The sequence below is a fragment of the Cervus canadensis genome, chromosome 6 (assembly GCF_019320065.1).
Source record: "Cervus canadensis isolate Bull #8, Minnesota chromosome 6, ASM1932006v1, whole genome shotgun sequence".
Taxonomy (NCBI): domain Eukaryota; kingdom Metazoa; phylum Chordata; class Mammalia; order Artiodactyla; family Cervidae; genus Cervus; species Cervus canadensis.
The window spans coordinates 66637392-66663872 of record NC_057391.1 but is presented as its reverse complement, the minus strand read 5'-3'; the positions used below and the strand labels follow the sequence as shown (position 1 = coordinate 66663872).

Here is a 26481-nt window from a genome sequence, read left to right as displayed (position 1 = left end):
GACCGTTTAGGTATGACCTAAATCAAATCCCTTATGATTATACAGGGGAAGTGAGAAATAGATTAAAGGGACTAGATCTAATACACAGAGTGCCTGAAGAACTATGGACAGAGGTTCGTGACATTGTACAGGAGACAGGGATCAAGACCATCCCCAAGAAAAAGAAATGCAAAGAAGCTAAATGGCTGTCTGAGGAGGCCTTACAAATAGCTGTGAAAAGAAAAGAAGCAAAAGGCAAAGGAGAAAAGGAAAGATATACCCATTTGAATGCAGAGTTCCAAAGAATAGCAAGGAGAGATAAGAAAGCCTTTCTCAGCGATCAATGCAAAGAAATAGAGGAAAACAACAGAATGGGAAAGACTAGAGATCTCTTCAAGAAACTAAGAGATACCAAGGGAACATTTCATGCAAAGATGGGCACAATAAAGGACAGAAATGGTATGAACCAAACAGAAGAGACGATATTAAGAAGAGGTGGCAAGAATACACAGAAGAACTGTACAAAAAAGATCTTCACAACCCAGATAACCACAATGGTGTGATCACTCACCTAGAGCCAGATATCCTGGAATGCAAAGTCAAGTGGGCCTTAGTAAGCATCACTACAAACAAAGCTAGTGGAGAAGAATTGATGCTTTTGAACTGTGGTGCTGGAGGAGAATCTTGAGAGTCCCTTGGACTGCAAGGAGATCCAATCAGTCCATCCTAAAGGAAATCAATCCTGAATATTCATTGGAAGGATTGATGTTGAAGCTGAAACTCCAATACTTTGGCCACCTGATGTGAAGAGCTGACTCATTTGAAAAGACCCTGATGCTGGAAAGATTGAAGGCGGGAGAAGAAGGGGATGACAGAGGATAAGATGGCTGGATGGCATCACCAACTCAAAGGACATGAGTTTGAGTAAACTCCGGGAATTGGTGATGGACAGGGAGGCCTGGTGTGCTGCAGTATATGCAGTAGCAAAGAGTCGGAGACAACTGAGCAACTGAACTGAACCGAAACTGAGGTAAGCAAGTCCTAAAAACCAATGAGTTTTACAGGGACACGTGAGGCAAAAAGAAAAAGATAGCCCAAACTAGGTATGTTAAGTATCCTATTTGGCCGATGTCTTGATGGCCTGTTGATTTAATAATGATAACAGCAATAAATGTAGAGAAAGAAGCCCTAAGTTTGTCCTCTGATGGACAGGAAAATCTAGGAAAGAGACAAGAGAGTCTGCTTAGACAATGGTTAAATTCAGGACAAGGTAAAGCATGCCACAAACTCAGCATGGGGAAGAGGCACAACACAGGGAAAAAGAGAAGAGAAACTGTCTTCTGCCTAGAGCATCACTCGTTACTATTTCAAATAAAATTAAGCTTTAAAAAAAGCTTCACCATCCCTCCACCCACCCCAAACTAACAAATACATACACCACATAATCTTTTATTCAGGAATGGAAACAGATTTCAGGCCCCTGGTAACACTGTAAACAATTTTTCTTTCCACTTAAGTATGTGCTGCCCTCAGAGCTGGCAGTGGTGTCAGCTTACCTCCTCCACCGTCTTAGGAACAGGACAAGGGGATGAAGAGTGGCCAGCAAGTTGAACAACATTGGTCCTTATCCTGGTTCCAGTGTTAACCAATAGGATAACCTCGAAATACTGTGTAAAACGGGCATGTAGTCATTTTCAATTTTAAAAAGTTGTGAAACCCTTTATCTAAATGAAATCTCATGGAGAACCCCAATATACAGAATTTGAAGTCGACAGGCTGGTTAAAGCTGGAAGGGTGTGAGGCAGTAGGGTGGGGGACGCGGGCAGTGTCTCTTGAGGCACCTCCTGGGAATGGGACTCCACAGCACACAGAATGGAAACCACTGAAGAGGTCCCTTAAAACAAAAATTAAATTCTACTTAACTTAAACTAAAACTAAGAAAAGAAGACAAAATAGTATAGAATAATAATTTTTAATGCCTAACTCTTGGTGGTAGGGATTGCGGGCAGTAGGAGGAGGGTGGGAAATAGCACAAGGAGCCTTTCATTTATAAGCATGTAAATGTTTTGTATATATTTGCATGCCCATTTCTCCAAATGAATTTATATACTGTGATTAATGAAACTGAAATTCATTGATGGTGTCACTGAATTCATTGTCGTGTGGTAATCTATAATTATTTTAATTGAAAAGAAATCATCATATTGGGAACCAATGCTAAAAAGAAAGCAACAACATTCCACTTGAATTAAACAATAAAAGTAAATTTCCTTTAAAAAATTTACAGTGGCCCTTTTTAAAAGATTCTACTAGGTACAATGCCAAACTCGTTAGAATTCTTTGTCTATTAGCGGTAGCTATTAGAATGTTGCTTTGAGATGGATTCTGAAACCATGTCAAGGCTGAGTAGGAAAGAAATGTCACATTAGATAAGCATTGGATAAATACTCTCCGCCATCATTATGGACAGTGGGGAAGTGGGGGAAGGGACGTGTATTTGATATCTGGAGCTGTCAGATAAACATCTAGGATGTGATGGTAGTGGAGACCTGAGTTCTAACTCTGATTCTGTCATTACACTAAATTTATTAGTAGGCAAATTACTCATTCCGGGTTTCAGTTTTGCCAGATCCTGACTTGTGATGCAGGACACTCAGGGTCAACTCAGACAGTGAATGTGACACGCCTTTCAAAGCCACTGGAGACAAAACTGTCAGAGAAATGGTGAGCTAATCCAAACCTCTCCATTTCACATATCTGAAATTGAAGGAAACTGAAACCCAAGAGACTGTCAGCCAAAGTGACAGAGTGGATAGCAGGCTAAAGAATCTGCATTCCCTCACTAGAGAGTTTTCTATAATGTGAGCCATAATGTACGGGTTGAAATTTTGATTTAAGATTTGTATTAGTTCCCTTTGGGACAATTGATAATTTCAAGGTTTTCTGTCTGAGATTATCTTTAAAACTTCTCACTTCAAAAAAGTTCATGCTGCCAGCTGGATGATTATACCAAAAAAAGAAAAAGAAAAATTACAACATTATTGTTATAACATGGACCTACACTTTGTCACTTAGGTATTAAACACTAGGAATGAAAACTTTCTTCAACAGAGCAGACAATAAATATATTTGAAAATCTAAGTAAACACAAACCAAATAACAATTGTTTGCCAATCTCAGTAGAAAATTAATAATGTTATCTGTTAAAGTTTGACCCACTTAGGACTAGCCTCTTTATTTTTTTTTTCCATTTATTTTTATTAGTTGGAGGCTAATTACTTCACAATATTACAGTGGGTTTTGTCATACATTGATATGAATCAGTCATGGAGTTACATGTATTCCCCATCCCGATCCCCCCTCCCACCTCCCTCTCCACCCGATTCCTCTGGGTCTTCCCAGTGCACCAGGCCCGAGCACTTGTCTCACGCATCCCACCTGGGCTGGTGATCTGTTTCACCCTAGATAGTATACATGCTGTTCTCTCGAAACATCCCACCCTCACCTTCTCCCACAGAGTCCAGAAGTCTGTTTTGTACACCTGTGTCTCTTTTTCTGTTTTGCATATAGGGTTATCATTACCATCTTTCTAAATTCCATATATATGTGTTAGTATGCTGTAATGTTCTTTATCTTTCTGGCTTACTTCACTCTGTATAATGGGCTCCAGTTTCATCCATCTCATTAGAACTGATTCAAATGAATTCTTTTTAACGGCTGAGTAATATTCCATGGTGTGTATGTACCACAGCTTCCTTATCCATTCGTCTGCTGATGGGCATCTAGGTTGCTTCCATAGGACTAGCCTCTTTAAAAAAATGAAACCTAATAGAAAGTTACAAAATGTGAGTCCATCAATCATATATAGTCCACCCAAAAATTTTATAAGAGGAATTAACAGGGAATGGCTGAATTAGAAGATAACAGAGTAATCTTTTATATTTTAAATGATTTTTTTGTAAATTCATAAAATATGGAACTCCTTATCATTAACTAGAAAAGTATGTTTGAATAATTTTAGCCTAGGATTTTACCAGGCATAAACTAAAAGACTAAAAACTCTAAACTCCATTCTGTTTCATATTAAAGATTTTTCACAATATTTTACCATTGCAAATCAATGAAATATTATTAAGGCAAATATAAAATTAAGGTAAAACATCTCAAGGTCCATTTACATTAGAGGTGCCATTTGTCCACAGAATGTGGGAATGCAGTGTCTGATTCTTTACTTAGAAAGGCATTTGGTACTCTCAGAAATTCTGTTCCATCAATCAATTTATAATGAATTAAGTGAAAGTTGCTGTCGTGTTTGACTCTCTATGATCTATGGACTATATACAGTCCATGGATTCTTCATGCCAGGATACTGGAGTGGGTAGTCTTTCCCTTCTCCAGGGGATCTTCCCAACCCAGGGATCAGAACCCTGGTCTCCCACATTGCAAGTGGATTCTTTACCAGCAGAGCCACAAAGGAAGTCCAAGAATACTGGAGTGGGTAGCTGAGCCCTTCTCCAGGGGATCTTCCCCACCCAGGAATCAAACTGGGGTCTCCTATATAGAAGGCGGATTCTTTACCAACTGAGATATCAGGGAAGGCCTCACCACTTGTGATCTAAATGGTGCCTAGGAACTAACAGATCAGCTGGGGAGAAATACCTTTTTCTAGGCTAGGAAGACATGAATTGATGATTCAGAGAGAAGAATGCAGAAGTGACCTTCTCCCCTGGATCGTGGTCCTTATTCCAGAGAATATTCTCATAGTAACCTCTCCACCCGGCTTCCCATGTGGCACTAGCAGTGAAGAACCCGCCTGCCATTGAAGAGACGTGGGTTTGATTCCTGGGTCAGGAAGATTCCCGCAGAGTAGGAAAGGGCAACCCATTCCAGTATTCGAGCCTGGAGAATCCCATGGACAGAGGCGCCGGGCGGGCTGTTGTGGTCCATAGGGTCACAAACAGTCGGACATGACTGAAGCAACCTCTCCACCACTGGATCAAACTATGTCTCCCAAACACACACACAAGGACTATCTGCCAACGCCTTACCAGAAAGTTCCACATTTTGCATTTTGTTTGTTACTTCTTGAACAAGGACAGACAGCCATAGTGTCTCAAAGTAGAGTTCTAGAAAAAATATGTCAACAGAAACATGATAATTCTGAATAAAGTGGTCTTCTCTAAAGCATGCTGGAAAACACTGCCTTATATTCTATTATAGGTTGCCATAACTATCTAAAATTAATTTCAAAACACAAACCTCTCTCTTAATGCTTGGAATATTTGTTGGTTTTTTTTTTTTTTTTCTGTTTAAATTAGAACAAACCTGAAGTGCTTAAAGTAGGAGAAAAGTCACATCCCCACAATATTGATTTATGATATATTGACACAAAGACAATCAGACTGTGATGAGTACAGCATTATCACAATATTAGTACTGCATAGGCAATGCCTTAAAATTTTTAGCTAAGTACTTGAGTATCTGCTTTGAGATACCATTTATAAACAAAAAGAACTGGGTATAACATTTCCTTTATCACATAAACCATTCTAATATAAACTTCTGCCTCTTTCCTCATAATATTTGGATTATTTCATTGTTCTTCCTCCTATTTTTCCAAACATCTTCAGTCCAATGGAAAAAACCACTTATTTCCCTGTTCTCTCTGCCTCCAGAAAAACCTTCTGTAGCAGTCTCATTATCAGCAGAAAAATCACTTAAAGTAAGAAAGCACTGAGTCAAAAGTTTCAGGAAATGCAAATTGGCCATAGATGGCAGGAGCTGACCTAAGGTTTCCCTCCAGATAATGAGGAAAGGGCTTGTTAACATAATTAATTATGCAAGTCTGTAGCCAGAGACCCTTAAAGTCATTTTAAAATGTGCCTGGAGACCTCATAACTTTTCTGCTAAAGGGTTCCATGGCTATTTATACATTTGTGAAAAATCTGGTAACTTCATATTTGCATTGCTAATTAATCTCTTTTATGATCCATCCAAAACACCGGGATTCAAATAAATAAATGGGCAAATAACCATTTGAGAAAGGAAAAATACAAATAGCCGAGAGAAAAAGGTTCTATTTAACAAATTTTTGGGCTTCCCTGGTGGCTCAGACAGTAAAGAATCTGCCCGCAAGACAGGAAACTTGGGTTCAATCCCTGGGTCAGGAAGATCTCCTGGAGAAGGGAACGGCTGCCTACTCCAGTTATTCTTGCCTGGAGAATTCCATGGAAAGAGGAGCCTGGCAGGCTACAGTCCATGGAGTGGCAAAAGAGTCGGACACAACTGAGCGACTAACATAACAGATTTTTAAATGTAAATTAAAATACAATGTGATAGCATTTATCAGTTGTTGGAATCACAGATAATTGTAAGACAATAATATTTGCACCATAGACATGAAATGAAAGATGCTTTAGTGTCAACTGATTCAGTGTCAACTGGCAAAACCCTTCTTGAGAACAATTTTGCAGTACTTAACAAAAAATTTTAAAATTATATACCTTTTGATCCATTTATTTCATTTCTAATAAATATATTCAAAGAAAATAGTGTGAAAAAGAAAACAGATGTTCATAACAGCTTTTAATGGGAAATATTAGGAAAATGATTACCCTATACTGCACATGAAATGGAAATAAATACTGTCATCTAAATTCATTAGATGAATAAATTCATTCATTTGAATATTCATCTGAATATTCATTGGAAGGACTGATGCTGAAGCTCTAATACTTTGGCCACCTGATGCGAAGAGCTGACTCATTGGAAAAGACCCTGACGCTGGGAAAGATCAAAGGCAGGAGGAGAAGGGGACGACAGAGGACAAGATGGTTGGACGGCATCACCGACTCAATGGACATGAGTTTGAGCAAGCTCTGGGAGACAGTGATGGACAGAGAAGCCTGGTGAGCTGCAGTCCATGGGGCTGCACAGAATTGGGCAGAACTGAGTGACTGAACAATAACAAAGTTTATTAAAAGTTTTAATAATCTCTCACTTATTAGGATGGCTATTCAAAAAACCAAATATTGCAAAGATGTGCACTTTTGTTGGTGGGAATGTAAAATGGTAGAGCTGCTATGGAAGAGTATGACAGTTTCTCAAAATACTAAAAATAGAAGTACCATATGATTCAGGCTCTGGTTATATCTCTCCTTTGGGTATATATCCAAAAAAAATTGAAAGCATGGTTTCAAACTGATACTTGCACACCCACGTTCACAGCAACATTATTTACAATAGCCAAAAGTTGGAAGCAACCCAAATGTCCACCAATGGGCAAATGGATAAACAAAATGTGGTATATAAATGCCCTGAAGTATTACACAGCTTTAAAGGAGGACATCTGGCCAGATGCTACAAAATGGGAGAAGCTTGAGGACCTTATGCTAAGTGAAATAAGTCAGCTATGAGAAGACAAATACTGTGATTCCACTTATACAAGGCATCTAAAGTAGTTGACTCATAGACAAAGAGCATAGAATGATGGTTACCAGCGGCTGGGGGAGAAGCAAAGGGGAGTTGTTTAATTGGTATAGAGTTTCAGTTCTGCAAGATGAAAAAGTTCTGGAGATCTGTTCCATAACGATGTAAATATACTGAACACTACTAAACTGTGTATTTTAAAAATGGTTAAGATTGCTTCTTGGCCTTTGGACTAAGAGCAAGTGTAAAAATGGTTAAGATGGTAAATTTTATATGTGTTTTCTACCACAATAAAAAAATTTTAATAACATGAGAAATGCTTTGACAACACTTAGTTGGAAGAAGAATGTAAAACAGGACATATAATATATAATCAAAAATATTTTTAAAACTACATAAAGATACTTGCCCATAATGTTAACATTACTTGCCTTTATAAGACTTTTCTCTATTTTTTATACTTTCCTATATTTTCTCATTTTTCACATGGTAACCTGTATTAAAATTTTTAACCTGTATTAATTTTACAATCAAAAAATAACCTTTGACTTAATAGTTTGCAATAGCCTTGAAAATTCCCCATGCTGTGCAGGACATTTGTCAAAGAAGGGACTCCTGTTCAGAAAAAATTCAAAATTCAGAAATGGTCGAAAGAGATTACTGTGGATCTTTTCAGTGGAGTGTTATTCGTGGTGTAGCAGGTCCTCCAGGGATTATCTTTGACTTTTTTTTCCTTCTAACTAGGCCAATGATTCTCAAAAGGGTGGCTTGGGAAGCCCAGAGAGCATTCAGATCTTGTCAGGGTGTTTATAAGTTCAAAAATATTTTCATGATAATATTAAGCTGTTATTTGCCATTTTGTCTCTCATTCTCTCAACAAGTATACCATGGAATCTTTCAAAAGTTTCAGTACCCAAGATGAAGTCATGTGGATAACGTGAATTAGGTTTCATTGTTGCTTTTTTTTTTTAATGAAAGAACAAAGTGTTTCACTTCTGATTTCCAATTTAATTTGTATATTAAACAAATTTTCTTGGAGTCTTCAATATTTAATAGGATCAAAGTGTCTTGAAATGAAAAGTCTGAGAATGTGCTGGGTCAGACAATTTCACAACTCTGAAGAGGTAGGAATTAACTTGTAAAAAACACACAACAATGTAATGACTTTTATCTATAAGGAAGCAAATGGATTTTGTCTAGCAGAAATACAACTGATTTACATAAATGTATAAAGAAAACATTACATAGTATAGCCCTTTAGAATATCAATCAGTTTTGCATCCACAAGCAAATTTATTTCAGCATTTCTGATTGTGGCTAGATAAATAGACATATACATGTTTTAAAAATTCTCCTTTGAACTGGTCTTGACAGCTTACTGATTCCTTCACTAATTAATAAGCTAAATACAAATTGTTGACATGTTTATTTTATAACTGAGAATTTTCTTTTTAAACTGATTATTCTTTAACATCAACTATCTATGAACATATCAGTTTCTGAATTATAGGCCATAAAACTAACAAAACCAGAGAGTTTAATAGTTAATAACCTTCTAAAACAAAGAGCACCAGACTCAGATGGATTCACAGGTGAATTCTACCAAATATTTAGGGGAAAAATCATACATATTCTCTGCAATCTCTTTCGGAAGATATACAAAGAGGGAATACTTCCTAACTCTTTTTATGAGACCAGCATTACACTAACAGCAAAACTAGGCAAAAAACATTACAAGGAAACTATAACCAATACTGCTTAGGAATGTAACATAAAATCCTCAACAACATATTAGCAAACTGAATCCAACACAAATGTAGAATTATACACCAAAAGGAAGCAAGATTTATCCCAGGTAAGCAAATCACATGATAATATCAATAGATGCAGAAAAAGTATTTGGTTAAGTTCAATACCCATTTAAGATTAAAAACTTCCAGTGAACAAGGGATAGAGAACTTTCTCGACTTAATAAAAAAAAAAAAATCTACAAAAAATCTCCAAGATACAAGGTTAATAGTAAAAGTCAATTGCTTTCTTGTATACCAACAATAAATGAGTGGAAGATGAAATTAAAAACACAACTTAGCACTCCAGAAATGAAATATTTAGGTATAAACCTAACAAAACATGTACAAGATCTATATGCAGAAACTGCAAAAGCCTAGTGAATGAAATGAGAGAACTAAGTAAATGGAGAGCTATTCCATGTTCACGGGGAAGACAGTATCATCAAGATGTCAGTTCTTCCTACTCGCCACCCCCATGTGTTTACATACTGTCTATGGCTGCTTTTCCTACAACAATGAGTTGAATAGTTGTCAGGGCCAACATGGCCTACCAAGACTAAAATATTTAATATCTAGCCCTTTATAGAAAAAGTTTTATACCCCCCATGCTAAATTGTTATGCTCTTAATTAAGCTTTTATCAGTACTTCTCTCAACCCAATTCTATTTTTCCTTCAAAATAAAATTTAAACTGGAAAGCCTCTTCAACTTTCCTTCAATGGTAGTCATATAAAGTTATTCTCTTAAAACAATATTAAGTGTTGCAGTTTTTAAAATAGAATATTCCAATGGTTAGGACTTAAAATATATATCACCTTCTTTGAGGCCACAGGACACACCTCTGGAGAGCCTATAGATATGAAATAACTAGCAAAGTCCGATTATAGAAAAGCAATTATTTCATGATCAGCACAATTTTAATAATCTGGTTATTTTCCAAAACTCAAAACTGAAACATCTTCCTCCTTTAAAAACATTTTTTTTTCTTTTATGGAAGCTAAACTATTTAACAAAAAACACTTAGGCTAAAGGACTACTAAATAAAGCTAAGTATCACTTAGTGCATCTGTATGTGATATATTTTTCACAAGAATTTAAATACTATTTCACTCTGAGTATGTAACTCTTAGACTGCTCTCAATAATAATTTGAAAAACCTAACATACTTGCTTTACTCTCAGATATATCTCTAAATATCTGTACACACAAGCACCAAAGGGATGCATTCTGTTTACCAAATCAGCTTTTACCAAATAGTTTACATCTAGTAAACAATATGTATGCATTCTGTTTACCAAATGAGCTTTTCTACCTCTAGGGACAGGAGAGGTCCATGGTATCGATTATTTTCATCTTAACTAACTTAAAGGAAACAGGGGAAATAGAGGTATTTTGCCATGAGGTCCAGACTATAGGAAATGCTATGGGACAAATAATCCAGTTCTTCTCACAGGTAAACTGCAAGGAAAAATACTACCTGGGGTTTAAAGAGGCTTAAGGGACACTTTCTTTAAAAATTGCAATGTACTGGAAACTTACTGGAATCCTGAGTTCAATAAACTTTTTAAAAAGTTAACAGTAAATTTGAAAACTGATGAAATGTTTTGTAACTTTAAAGGTACAATATAAATTATTTTAGATATGATAAGAGATTTTACTTATGTTTTTAAAAGAGTCCTGATTTTTTTGAACACACACTAAATACTAAAATATTTATAGATGAGATTTATAAAATGTCTAGAATTTACTTTAAAATATCTCAGAGTTGATAAAAAAATTGGAGGTAGAAATGAAAGATTAAACATGAATTGATAACTGATGAAACAGCTCCATATAAATATACCTATAAATATACAGGTTTAATATATTAAACCTATATTAATCATTCTTTGCATTCATGTTTTTGTGTAGGAAATTTTAATAACAAAATTTTTTTGATCGTCATTTTCATTCTACTTGAAACAAGAAAAGTAGCAATGGAAAGCAATAAGTTTGAGGGGGAGATACTTTTCAAAGATGGGGTAGGTGGGAGGGGGGCAGTGGGAGAGATCCTAAAGCGTACCTTGTGAAATATCATTCCTTTTGGGATTTTGGATTTTTTACCTTAGTAATCATCAGCAATACACTGGCATAATTTCTGTTATCCGGTATGAAAGGCAGAACTTGAAATGATGCCCCATAATCTTTAGAGGGTGAGTGGAACCTGTGAATATGATGAGTTATCACTCCTATGATTATGTTACATTACATGGTCAAAGAGAGATTATATTGGGTGGGCCTGACCAAATCAGGTGAGACCATAAAATCAGCCTTTTCTCTGGCTGATGACAGAAAAGAAGTGACCTAGAAGAAGAAACTAAATGTCCTCTTGTGAACTTCTGATGTAGGCCAAGTGGCATAAAATGTAGGTCTCTAGGAGCTAAAAGCAGGCAGTTCCTGGCCAGCAGTTAATTTTCAGTCCTTATCTGTTTAGTCATGTCTGACTCTTTGTGACCCCACGGACTGTAGCCCCTCCAGGCTCCTCTGTCCCTGGGTTTCTTTAGGCACAAATACGGGAGTGGGTTGCCATTTCCTACTCCAGGGCACCTTCCCGACCCAGGGAGTGAACCTGTATCTCCTGTGTCTCCTGCACTGGCAGGCAGATTCTTTACCACTAGCACCACCTGGGAAGCCCTCTGTCCTACAGACTCAAGGTAATAAATTCTGCATCCTGAATATTCATTAGAAGGACTGATGCTGAAGCTGAAGCACCAATACTTTGGCCACCTGATGCAAAGAGCCAACTCATTGGAAAAGACCCTGATACTGGGAAAGACTGATGGCAAGAGGAGAAGGAGTGGCAGAGGATAAGATGGTTGGATGTCATCACTGAATGAACATGAGTTTGAGCAAACTCCAGAAGATAATGAAGGACAGAAAAGCTTGGCATGCTGCAGTTCATGGGGTCTCAAATATTCAGACATGACTTAGCAACTGACCAACAACCACCACCAGACAGCTTGGAGGAATCCCCTGGGCCCCAGATGAGAACTGTGGCTTTGGCTGACGTATTAGTTTTAGCCTGATGAGACTGAGTAGAGAATCCTAGCCACAGCATGCCTAGACTTCCGACCTGGTGGGGTTTTAAGCCACTAAACTTGTGGTAGTTCACTATGCAGCAATAAAACTAATATGTCTGGAAAACCATCTTATATCCAAATAGAACCTCAAAGTCTACCTCTACAAGAGTTTTTGATCCCAATGGCACCAAATGAGTACCTCAACATTCAGCAATTTAACTTTCAGTGCAATGTTTCTCAAATGATCATGAATCCAAATTTGAGAAAACCCGAGTTACATAATCTCATATAAATGAAATATTCCTTTCCTTGTTGTATTACAGACAAGATTATATACTTGAGTACTTTTTATGGTGTGATGGCTTCTATAGCAGAAAAATTCTGCAAAATAATTGAACGGAACAAGTTTAAAGTAAATTGTAACTAAGCCAAACCTTAGCTTATCATCACAGCAGGTATAAAATTTTGCAAACCTGTCTAACCTTTAATGCCCTAGCTTACAATTAAGAGGGATGAGAAAAATATGAGCCATATTTCATTACAATAAAAATGTCATTTTAACAAAGCTTCCCATGGTTCAGGTGGTCCTGAGGAATGATCACAATTATTGTTTGTCCATCTTATCTATTTAGAGAAAAAGTTGAGGTGTACATGAAGAAAAGAGATAGATAAGACAGACCAAGATATTATCCTTAAGGTATAAATTCTAAGGTTTTACTTAGTCTGATTCTTTTTAGTCTTTTTTTTTTTAGTAACAGCTTTACTTTGATATAATTCACACACCATAAAATTCATTCATTTAAAGTGTACAGTTTAGAGGGTTTTTGTATAATTATAAACTGTGTAACCATTATAAGTAATTTTAGAACATTTTCATCATCCCTAAAAAAAAAAAAAAATCTGTATTCTGCCTCTTCTTTAAACTGCCATTCTTTAATACCATGTCATGCTAACAATTTTTTTTCTAATACAAAACATGGCCATCTGAGACTCAAAATTGGCATTTAGGAGAGAAAAGAGCTGAGGATAAAAGATTTGATCTGCAGGAATAACATACTGGAAAAACTGATTTGAGACTGTAGAGCATTGCTTCCTATAACTGATGCTGGTTACATTCCTTTGAAAATGTGGACACGATCCAAATAAGCAAAACATGAAATTACTTGCCAGTGGAAGCAAAGAATCTTTCATTGGGGAGAGTCTTCACCTATTGCACAACGTAATTTTTTTATTTCAGAAGCTGAAAACAGAGGATAATCTGAGCTTTATTTAGTAAAACAAGAGTTCTGCATTCCAAAGCGGGAAAGCTGGGATATAAAGCAGCATTTTGATATGTTCACATCCAGTATCAAAACATTCTTTACCTGCCAAATGAATAAACAAATGATGCTTTCAGGGGACACTTCCATAGCTTACGAGATAGGCCATACAAGGCTCAGGTACAATATTTTTTCCTTAAACTTATTCACTTGCCTCTGCTATGCTTGTTAGATATTTGGATCTAATCTGATTATTCTAAGTAAAATGCAAGTAAAAGGAGCCGTTTTACTGTATTTCCCACCTTTGATAGTTTACAATGCAGGACTTCAAAGTTCTGCAAGATGGCCCATGGCATAGGCCGAGGAAGGAAACTCGCAACAAACAAATCTGCCTCAATTTTATGAAGCCAGAGACGAGTCTGACAGGAACCTGAGATTAACTTTGCTGTGAAATATGTAGATGCCATCTGGAATCTAGATTTTTCTAGAACAGAGGCTAATAAGAGCTTTGAACTCCAACTCTCCCACCCAGTTTATCCAAGGGCACTTATGGTATTGGCCATTGGGTGCTTTTTGTCCCCTTTGCTTTAAAAAAAAAAAAAAAAAGATAAATATGCATATTCAATCACCCCAGGGAAGCATCTTGAAAAAGAGAGAATAGTTTTTCTTTACAAGTTATTTCACTACAGTCTAACCAAAATATAAAAAATTCTCTAGATTATGAGAATTAGGTTCCATGTATTAGGTAATGCACACTGTACCACATATAAAAGACATCCTTTTCACAAACTCAAAATTCTAGAAAACAAAATATTCATATCAAAATGGATACACACAAAAAAATGAAAAAAGAACAGTGCATTTAACCACCCAGCCATCCAGGCCAGCACACCTCTGCAAGTATAACCACATTTCCCAAACACAAGGATCTTGTGTTCCTAGCGGTTTTCAGTCCTGGCTAAATATCAGAATTACCATGGGAGCTTTAAGAATCCTGAAGATTGGGCCCAAATCCTAAATCTACTGAATGAGAATCCCTGGGCATCTCACTTTAAAAAAAAAAAAAACCACAGTTTTAAAGGTTACATTCCATTTACAGTTATTACAAAATACTGGCTATATTCCCCATCTTGTACATACATCCTTGAAGCCTATCTTACACCCAATAGTTTGTACCTAATACCCACCCCACCTTTATATTTCCCCTCTCCCTCTCCCCACTGATAATCACTTGTTTGTTCTTTATGAGTCTTGCTTCTCTTTTGTTATATCCAGTAGTTTGTTGTATTTTTTAGAGTCCACAAATAAGTGATATCATAGAATATCTTTCTGACTTATTTGACTTAGCTTACTGTCTTTCAAGTCATCCATGTTGCTGTAAATGGCAAGTTTTCTTTTTTATAGCTGAATAGTATTCCATTGTATATATACACATCTTCTTTATCTGTGTTCATCTGCTGATGGACACTTAGGTAGCTTCTCTATATTGGCAATTCTAAACAATGCTGCTACAAACACTGGGGCACATGTATCTTTTCAAATTAGTGTTTTTGATTTTTTCAGATATATACCCAGGGTGGAATTTCTGGGTCATATGGTAGTTCTCTTTGTTTTTTTTTTTGAGAAACTTCCATACAGTTTTCCACAGTGGCTGTATCAATTCACATTCCCACCAACAGTGTACGAGAGTTTCTTTTTCTCCATATCCTCACCAACATTTGTTTTTGTGGTCTTTTTGATGACAGCCATTCTGAAGGATGAGAGGTGATACCAAAGCATTTCTTTAAACCACCATGGAGAATTATGATTCCCAACCAGGATACAGAATCAACAGTGTTTAAGAAGAGGCATGGATCCCTTCAGAAGTCCCACCTACCCCTCTAAGAAGAGACTTGATGGTTTATGTTTTAACTGAAACTGTGCGCTTTCCTAAGCATTATCGCTGGATTAGTTGCTCAAGGACTGAGCTTGGATTGGTTAATTAAAACTTCACAACACTCTCCCTCTGTACACTGAAACTCGGCCAATGTTTTTCTGAGAGGCAAGGCAAGTGTTGCCAAAGCCCATTTTTGAGTCAAGTTTTACAAACATTCTTTTTTGAGGAAGAGGGAAAAAAGAGGGCTGGGGGACATCAGTCTGCTGCTAGTTCTTTTCAGAGCTCTTCCCTCACCGCTGATTTGAGATAACTGTTATTTTTTTAAAGCTGATTTTTTTTTTAAAGCATCTTGGTCTTTGACTTTTTCTTTCCCCAAAGCCTCATCGTCTTTATCCACAGATCATTTTACTGATCCACCAACACAAGCTATGTGTTTCACAGTTGTTTACGCACTAGCTCTGGTGGGCTTGCCCTCACCCAGCATCAGTGCCTCACAGAGCCCCCTGTTGTGACCAAGGACATGTCCTTAAACTATGGCTGGCCTCCCAGGCAGTGGTCATGGAAGAATGAAGAAGCGACCTCGAAGGGTCTAATTCACTGACCTTTATCCTGTTCTAACCAACTACCCCCACTCCCAAAGGAAAAAAAAAACAAAACAAAACAGCAGGGTAGCTCAGTTTCCCAGATGAATTCTAATTTATCCTTAAATATCCAAGCCTGGTCCAATGTTTAAACTTCCCAGGCTATCCAAAATCTGTCAAGTGGCTCTCAACTGGACCCAGTTTTGCTCCCCAGGGGACATTTGGCAATATCTGAAGACATTTTTGGTGTCATAACTGGGGGAAAGGTTGCTACTAGTAGGTAGGGGCCCAGGACACTAATGAACATCCTTCACACACAGTACAGCCCCCAACAACAAAGAAGGGTCCTGCCTAAAATGCCAATAGTGCTGAGATTAAGAAACCCTAGACTGGGTCACTTGCCAGCCCACTGCTGGATAAATGGTCGAAGAGCCTCTTACTGCAATTTAATTTGGTTTAAAATGGGGATTGAAAACTCTAATGCCTTCAGGGTCCAAGGAGGTTAAGAAGTATCACATAAACAAAGTGGTTGTGTATGAGGCACTAGGGTTTGGTGAGGTCAGTGACAAATCAGAATATAAATGCTAACTAAAGTCATTCCATTTTTAAAAATAACATTGTGCTGGCCAAATAAAATATGACTGTTGGCTGCATCCATACTGTGTGCCAGTGGTGGTAATCAAATTCTAGTTCAAAGAGATGATCGACTTAAAGAGAACTTGATGGTCACTCAAAGACACCACAGCCTAGCCTCATCCCTTATTATGGAATTTCCTAAGTCCCAAGCCTGGGAACACAAGAAGCTGCTCAGGTAAGGAAATTAGACTAGAGATCAGATCTCAAGGATTTAGCCTCCAGCCAAGAAGAGGGTTGCAGAAACATTATGCTAAGGACAGGGACCAAGGTTGGAAACTCTGAAGGTAAGAAAACAGAGTTCCCCCTCACTGACCTCTACTCTAGGGGAACCCAGTGGACATTATATCAACATCACACAACACCATGTAAGTGAGAAATCTTTCTCATAAGACTTTAGAATTTTCACATTGTTTCACAGATGAGGAAACAGAGGCCCCGGAAAGTTTAAAGGAACTACCAAGATTACCCAAACCTGAACCTAAAATCAAATGGTGTTTCTTTTTCCTCTGTGCAATTGCCAAGCAGCAACCAAAAGAAGAGATTTCATTCAAGGTGTCAAACATCTGTTTCTAAACTCACAACCAACATAAAGAAGTTATACATAGGTGTTAAACTTTCTCAGCATTATCTCCTTTCCCCATTAGAAAAATCATTAATCCTTTTGCCCGCAAGCCATCATTTTAAGATCTCTTTTCCCCGTAATGGAAGAATTTAAAGCAGGTTAAATCATTCCAGCCCTCCTTTCAGATCAAATTGGAAAGAGGACAGCCAAGTCAGCAATTCCAGCACAAGAAGGAAGCCCCAATCTCAACAACCCCGTGTGGATGCAGGCTTTCTGCTGGAGGAATTCCTGACCTGAGGAGACAGTATAAACAAAGGCAATCCGGAGGGAAACAAATGATAAGATAAGTGAAGCCCAATAACTCCCTCTATCCTCCCTTCCACCTACCTCCCCCAACTTGTTCCATCAGAAAAACAATCTGAGCTTGGGAGAATTACAGCATAAGCCATCTCCTCTCTGCTGCCCCACAGCACCCTATTCTAAGTAGGAGGTTAAGGGGCAAGACCCTTTATAAGGTTGGTGAAGGTTCCTGGTATGGAACCTGGCCATAGAGAATCACGGTCTCCCTTAGCCCACAGGGAGGCTGTGAGATAAAAACTAGCAAGGAAGTAGGTCACTGGTCCTTCAGACTCAAATTACAATCCAAGGAGTAGAGTAGAAAAAGGTGGCGTCCGGAAGAAAGGTAGCTTCAGTCACAGTCTGAAAAGAAACTGGGTCAAACAAACAAACAAAAAAATACATACACACACACATATATTCCTTAGCAGAAAATGTAAACCAAGGCAGTCTCGTGCCACAGTTCCTGTAACTATAGTTGCAAATGTCACCTCCTCATTGAGTGTCAAGCCCTAAATGGGTCCTAGAGGTTTTCTAGACCAATCCAATTTCTATTCTTGATTCCAAAATACAAAAATATATTAAAAGGCCTTTGATTCAACATTCTAAGGATACAATGCAGCCTTAGCTACTGGTTTCAGTTCCAGGAAGATTCATTCCAGACTCTGACTTTAAGTCTGAATGACCATTGAGTGCCGAGCAGGGAAATGGGTGTGGCACCTCTAATGCAAACAAGGTTGCCACACACAAATGGAATGGGAGCAGAAATGTTGTTGCTTCTTTTCTCACCATCATCCTAAATTGAACAGCCACCATTAATATGGAGTAACTGTAGCAGCATTTATTTTTTAATTCCTAAATCCTTTACCTTGACCCAAACCATATATTACATTTTCTATATACACAATTTCACCAGCTTTCAAGAACAGAATGCACCAATGACCTTTAAATGGTCTAATTTGTCCATTTCATTTCCTTTTTACAATAAGTTTTATAGTAAGTTCTCAAGATTTAGGAGAGTCCCTAGTCCAACCCTTTGTCACAGAACTAGGTTCTAACTTGTGTCTAGACATTTCACTGCTCAGTTTTACCAAAACTCTATGAAACAAATATAAATTTGAGCCTAGACGCACGTGAACAATCTAGTTCACCAGGTGAATGATTCTGGCCACGATCCTTCACTCTTCTTCCAGGGTACAAATCTGCAAAAGCTTTATGGGAGAAAAGGGAAGCCCAGCAAGGGCACCAAAGCACGCACTAATGACTGTGGTCACACCCCGAAGAAAGGGAAGAGACTACGGCTGTGTTTTAGGAAGCTGCCCCCATTCCTGACCCACTCTTCACAGGAGGACACCTGTCAGAAGCAGAAACATAGATCCTTGGCAAACTGCCAGTGAAGCCCTGCCTCTAACTTACGGGGTCTGAAAAAAATGAAAACCCTCATCAGTTCATTTTCTAATATAGCACCATCTTCGCCCTTAGTGATGAGGGCTATGCGCTGATATATCCACAGGGTCTATCCACTGTCTAGTCTCCTTTGTGACCAAGTGCACGAAGAATTAAAAAAAAAAAAAAAAGTTACCAGGATTACAGGTGTAGTTGGTGGCTCCAAGACCAGGCAAAACTAACTCATGCCCTTGACCTGGCTTGTACGTCACTAACAAAATGACCTTAGCCAATAGGCCAGAATATGAGAACTTATCTCAAAAATCAGAAGACGGGCATCTGCTTTGCCCAGATAATATCCAAAGCTCAGACCTAGATTATCTACGCTTGGAAATCTAAATTCAGACACTCCATCAGATGGGCAATGTTTGCCAATCATACAGGAGGTTTGTTCCCTGCCCTCACCCCAAAATGAAGACGACAAAGACCAGTTTAATAGGTGACCTTAATTGTGTGCCCGGCAGAAACACAGGAACCTTCAACTCCGATCCTGGTGCAATTTATAGAACTGAAAGAGCTCAGGCTATTAGTAAAGGTGAATGACATACTTAGGAAACCTAACAAGATGAATTTTAAGGATTCTTCTGAAATCAATGTCTATTGAATGAATATTATGTTTGAGCAGCTTAAGGGCTAACAAGCCTTTTGTTTTCATTTTCCTTTCCTGGCAATATGCTGTTAGGGCATAACTTTCCTATTATTTCCCTAAATGACACAATTTGTATTTTATTCAATAGTCTTCATTAAATATTGTCAATGTGGCAAAATATCCAGTGTTAAGACAAAAGTAAAAGATCTATTGTAAGTCAGGAAACCAAACCAACATTGGAAATTGAACTTACTTCCCTAGTTTTCAACATTTAATTCACAATAGTTGCTATGGTTTAAAAGAACTGCAACTGTATATTTGGCACCAAATTTGCTCCACTGTAAAAGTAAGCCTCTTTTCTAAGGTGAGGGTTTGGAAAAAGGCTTATTTTAATATCTAAGCATGCATGCTATGTTGCTTCAGTTGTGTCTGACTCTGTGACCCCATGGACTGTAGCCCGCCAGGCTCCTCTGTCCATGGGATTCTCCAGGCAAGAATACTGGAGTGGGTTGCCACACTCTCCTCCAGGGGATCTTCCTGACCCAGGGATCGAACCCACGTCTCTTATGTCTCCTGCACTGGCAGTCAGGTTCTTCACCACTAGCACCACCTGGGAAACCCATCTAAGGACAACCAATATTAGATGACATATTTGACCACTGCTCAAGTTTTCATTATTTTCTTTTCAAAAGAGCTTTCACCATGTATATTAAAAGACAACAGGGAGTTGGGAAGCTAAGAAATTATGGGAGTCTTAAGTCTCAAAACAGGTTTCTGTGGCCCTGCTCTGAGTGAGAAGGGCTTTCTTCAGATAAAAGATTGAACCCACTGAAAAGTTACCTCAGTTAACAAGAGGGCTTAATGCATTTAGACAGAGATGGCAGGTAAAAGCACTTCCTTTTTCAAATAATTTGCCTATCATTCACTAAGCAAAAAGGAGAGAGTTCAAAAATTCTTATCATTCAAATACACAAATGCAACATTCCTAATCTCATGTAACATTTTTTGTTCCAGAAAATCAGACTCTAAGAAACTTTTAAGTCAATAAGCAGTTTTACTCTCAATCGACCTTATTTACTCTTATTGACCCAGCACTGTTTCTAAATCAAGAGACACAAAGGAAGTTGTGGTTCCTCCAACTCAGTGGAGAGAAAATAGTAACATATAAGAAAACCAGAAGCAAGACAATAATGTGTTTGTGTGCATGTGTGCATGCATGGGGTGAGGGCTGGAGATAAAGAATTAGAAGCCTGGGTCCCTAAGCAGGTCTGGCCGTTACCAGCTGTGTGAGTTCAGTGAGTTTGTTAACTTCTTCATGCCTCAGTTTCCCCAACTATATAACATGGTGATAACAGTACCTACCTCCTACAGCTGGGAAACAGGCCATGGTAAAGCTCAAGAAAAGTGTTAGGAAGGGCCTGACCCCAGCTTAGCACCTCACATCGCTTGACTATATTAGTAGCACATTAGCTGTGAGTGTTTGGCTGCGTGGTCAGGCTGAGGGCTCTTATGGAGGAAGGCGCCACGGATGCTCGTGAAAATGGAGGGAGAGGCAGGGAAGGCTTCCCAGAAGCTGGATCTTAGAGGGCAAGAAGAATTCAGATGCTCCTATGACCAGCCATCATTGCAGACAGTCATAGTTGGGGTAAAAACCAGGAGGACTTAAACATCCACAGGGACAATAAGCTCACCAAGGCTGAGGGTATATTTGGTGACCTCAGATTAATGGGCAGGGGTGGGAGCAGGCTCTATGTGCTTGTTGCTATGCTCCTAGGACTTAATCAAATCATTTTTAGACATGTGTACCGTGAATGCAAACTCATTCCAAAATGCTTATTTCTCTGTTTTTGGAACAGTAGAGATGCCAGAAAATACAAAGGTAAACACTTTTTGCTGCGGAAATAGTCTGTTAGAGTGGAATGTAGGTCACCCAGATCCACTTGCATCTCATCTTGATCTGTCCTTCTTTCAGTGGGGCCACGGAGTGGCAGCTTGAAGGAAGGGAGAAGAGGGGCACTTCAGATCCATCCTTCAACTCCGATCTCTATCAGCCCCTCAACCACTCCCAAGCACATCCTTCAAGAGAGGTATCCTTGGACAGCCAGCCCCGGCCTGCCCCACCAACCTACAGACACAGTCCTCCTTACAAGTTCTGAAGCATTACCTATGCAGCAGTTGCCTCTAAACAGTGCCCTCAAAAAGAGGAAACCACTATGATCTGATGCTCTAAGGGTTTAAGATACATATATTCACGTAAAAGATTCCCTCCATTACCAAGTTAGAAATTCTGATACCAAAATAAGTGACAGTAGCCCACATTCCTTATCCAAAGAAGAAGAAAACCCACAAACAGAAGAATTTTTGTTTTGACTGGGGCCTCCTCTAGAGATTAAACAAGCTTGCTATCCTAAATGGGCAAAGTTGCCTTGTTTCCTGCAATCCTAGGACAGACTTAGAAAGGCCAGGGACATGACACCAAGTCAGGGAGGGCCCCCACAGAAGTTACCACCTCTGTGATTGTTTCCTGAACCAAACACCTAAGGCTATCAGTGGTACCAAGTTTTGTTGGAAAAGCTTGTTTCCCCTGATCCAACAGCTGTAAGTTTTTAAGTAATTTCACAGAAGACCTCAAGATTCTCAAGCCAAAGCCACTCTTTATACAATCCCCCAAATATTTACAAAATGAAACACTTTCAGTCTTAACTATGTTTTATTTGTAAACACCTTATTTGTTCTGATGACCACTGTATCAACACTAAAAGCACCCTTTTAAACAAAGTAGCTCAAATAAAACCACACACAGAGACACACCAATCCTTAACACCCAGAGGCGTGTCCACAAAGCAAGAAAGTCAGGATTCAAATTCTTTGGCACCTATTCACTGAGCTTCTGTAAGCACCACCCAAGGACATGACCCACTGCAACCTTTTTACTATCACATCTCCTCACTCATTTACACTTCTGAAAACCCATAGAATGCAAATTACTGGACGATAACTGAATGCTACAAATATTGGGCAAATGTCTTTACCCTGTTCTCCTCTCATATCAGCAGTCTGAATAACTTACCCTGTTTATAGAATAACCCCACCCCAGATGAGAGAGCTATTGTCCACCTTTCTACCCAGTGGTTCCTCTGGGGGGCCACTCATGGCCTGGCAGAATTCTCTAGATATCTTTGCTTTGGTATCTCTCCCTGTTCTCCTGTCATACACCTCCTGGGAAAGTTATCTGGGCCAAGGACAGTACAACAGAGAGAAATTGAGAAATGTCTGGTTTGGGGTAATAAGAAGTGTATTAAGAATTATGGGGGTGGGGGGGTAGTCTGTGAGAGAATATATTCCAAAAGCAAACAGTTACAATTCGTTTATTTCAAACACGTGGAAGGCCTTTTATGCCTCAAGTCACATGCTGCACAGGAGATCTGGTTTATGCTGAGATGAAACTGCTTGATAGAAAACTAAGGACTATTACCATTGATGACAAAACTATCAGTGGAAACAATACAGATCTTGGATCTCCAATCATGTTTCTACTAGTTAGTAGTGATTCTACAAATACTTATAAAACACCTGCCAATGTCCAAACACGGCTTTAATTTCTGGATAGGCAGGGGTAAATTAGACAAAGACTCTGCTCTCAAAGGACCTTCCAAGTGGGAAAAACCCACAAACGGTGGGATTGTTAACAGCATTACAGGGAGTCAAGAAGTAAGATAATTGAAGGCAATTCTAGTTTGCAGTGAAATTTCAGTGCAGTGAAATTTCTGATACTCTTTCCTCATGGGGATGTAACCACCTACTTAAAACAAGATGATGAATGTCAACCGCCTGGCACACAGCATCCCCAAGCATTTACCTGCGCATGAATGCACATGCATTGATGCTAACCGATATACACTTACCCCTTAACTGCAATATCTGTGATAATACACTTCGGTATGAAATGAAAGCAGAAGGTAAGCAAAATGTATAACTCAATTACTCTTAATGCAATTAAATTAACAATAACTGCATTCAACAAGAATCTAAAAAGTCAAAACCTAAACAATTCTACAATAAAAAGATAAATAGACGTCCAGGTACTGGGATAATAGTACTAAGAGTAGAACTAATATTATAAATACTAATATAGCTGCTTTGCCCACTTTGAAGTATTACCGTCAGACCCAGGCTATTTTGCCATACAAGTAGGGCTCAGATATTAGCCCGAAGTCACAGTGTCAAAAGCTGGGCTTAAACTCTCCAGATTTCTTTGAGCAAAATAAAAGATGACAAACTCCTTCTTAGAGTCACAAGATTTTATACTGAAATCAACTTTAGGAAACACTCTATGCTGCTTTCCCCAGGTGACCCATGACTGAGGTCCCCAGAGGCAGAGGGTTCACCCCAGAATGGGGAAGCCAGTAACGCCAGAGCAGGACCCAGGCTTCCTAGATCCCAACCCTCTCAAGGATCTGAATCCTCTAGGCAGGCTTTTAGATTTCATTAGAAACACATGGGATAGCAGTGACTTCCAGAACTCAATTTCAGTTATTACTTGTCCCTAGAATTGCACTTAGGGCAAATTGAGGCCCTTTACTGGTAGCCAGGGAGCTCTCTTCACGCATGACAGAGAACTCCCTCCTTGAGAAAGCTGTTCCCAACAGTATTACGTATGTTATTAGGAAAATGAAGCAGATAGCCTGAAAGAGGAAAGAGATTTTTTGGTTGTAATTTTCGGAGTCTGCCTGAGGACAAAGACTCTTAACAGCGTTTTCTGGGGATGGAGCTGGAGAGACCAGGTATAGGCTCGAGAGAGGGAAAGGGGTCTAAAAATTGTATTCAAGCTATTTACAGGGAATGGAGAGAGCTGTGAAACCGGTGACCAGGAGAGAGCAGCTGGGCCCAGGGCGAGCATCTGACCACACCTTCTGGCCACGCCCTCCCAGCTGCCCGCAGGGCCACGACGAATTGAAACAGCAGTGGGAGCAGTTAGGATTCCGACGGCAGGAGTCGCCATGGCAACAGGATTCATCTTGCAGGCAAACTCCCTTCAATTCACTAGGTCCTTCCCGAGCCTCGGGAAACTACTAGCTCAACGGGAGCAAACCGGTCGTGGGTGGCGTTTACTCTTTGCTCTCCTTGAGCATCCTGGAGATGGGGGGCGGAGGGTGAGGGGCTGGGTAGTGAACGAGAGTTGGAGTGTATTCGATTCCTGGGTCCACTAAAATATTTTACAGGAACAAGAAGCAGAATATTCCAATCGCAGGCTGAGAGCAACTTGAGAACAGAGCCTTTGGCAAAGGTTTGATGAATGAGTAAGAGAAAGGATAAGGGTGCTAGGGAAAGGAAATCCAGAGGACTTTATTATATAGCGTTCTCAGGCCTCGCACACCTCTCAATGCGGATCACAAGCAGTTGGATTTTCACCACCAGCTGGGAAAACCGATTACCCAGCCCTTCTGCCCCACTGCGACTCGTATCGTTAAGATTATTCAACTCTCCCCACCGCTTTACCACCGCCCAGCCCAGAGCTCCGGGCAGACGCTTCGTCCTAGCTCAAGTGCTCCTTGTCGAGGGAGCCATCAGTGCAAGGGGAACCAAGGTGTGCCCTACCCAAAGGAACAGGAGGCTGGATCGCCCTGCGGCGCCTCGAACCCGGTCCGCAGGCTGCGCAGCCTCCCCTCGCCGCTGTCCGCAAACGCCCCTCGCTCCTTCCGCAACGTGGGTTTCCCTCCTCTTTCTTGTTTGAGACCTTGAGCTTCCAACTTCGGCTAAATTACAGTCACCCCATCCCTTTCGAATAAGTCTTGAGGCGAGGGTGCCCGGGAGAGCGAGGGTTCTGCTGGGACGCGAGCGATAAATGAGTCCCGCCTCTTCGGTTACCACTCTAACAAGCCTACCTCGGGATTCTCCCTTCCAGAGCCTCCCGGGCCAGCAACTCCCGACAGTAGCAGTGCCCGCAGCACCCAGCAGAGGCCAAGACCCCCAGAGCCCCAGCGTGTCATCGGCAAGTGGTACCCTGCTGGCTCTCTTGGCGTCCAAATGCCTCAGAAAGAAAGAAGGGAGGCAACTCCGTCCTCGAGGCACCTTCCCCCGGGCTCGCTTTGCTTTGAGCCGCGCTTGCAGCCATTTTCCGAAACCCAGCTTGGCAGCTGGGAGCTGTCTAGGTCCTGTTCCCACCCAGACCCAACCTGAAGGACAAGTTTAATATTTACCTACTGGCCCGGGAGCTCCGGGAAGGCAGCGGGAGTGCGCGCTGCGAACCCAGCACCGGGCCGCGAGGAAGCGCGCCCACCCCCGCGCCACCGCGCGGTGCCTCTTAATGAATGAGTGCGGCGGGCGACGCGGCACGTCCCCCTTACCTGAGCAGCCCCTGCATGCTGAAAAGGCGGCTCTGCGCTCCGGGTACAATGGGATCCGGTTAAACAGTTTCCTTCACAGCCGCTCGTAGGTTACCAACTCGCAGGTGACATCACCCTCTCCTCGCCTGATAGGATATAATGTGGCGCCCACTGCGCATGGACTCCCGGGCCGGGCCCGTGTACTCCTGGGAATCGTAGTTCTCACTCCACAAGCAGCGCCCAGATAGCTACGCTCCTGAGGTTCTGGAAACTACATTTCCCAATAAACTCCGGGGCCTCTTCGTCCCCACCCCTATCCCCGCCCCCTCCACGACCCGCCCCCTCCCCGCCCTCCAGCCTTGCAGTAGTAGCGGCGGTCGTTCAGGAGCCGAACTGCTGGCTGCGCGGGCAAGAGTTGGGGGGGAAGCACCCTGAGGTCGTGCCCTTTGACTTGACCTCCTCTAGGCCCCGTGCGGTCTCTGAGGGACCAGCGGGGTCCAGGCTACTGCGCATCAGCCAGGCAACTCTGACCAACCCAGCTCTATTGGCCCCAGCTGGGAAGAGATTAAGCCTTTCACTGTCTTCCCTCTGCGCAGCAACTAATGAATAGGACAT

At 40.3% G+C, this 26481-nt stretch overlaps 1 protein-coding gene across 1 annotated transcript in view; it reads right to left on the bottom strand.

Moving 5' to 3' along the window:
• The window catches only part of DAAM1 (dishevelled associated activator of morphogenesis 1), a 178279-nt gene extending 152254 nt beyond the window's left edge, over positions 1 to 26025 (bottom strand). Inside the window, 1 exon segment of the mRNA XM_043472208.1 lies at positions 25888 to 26025. The gene's annotated coding sequence lies outside the window, so the exon portion shown is untranslated.
• Between the last annotated feature and the right edge of the window lie 456 nt (positions 26026 to 26481).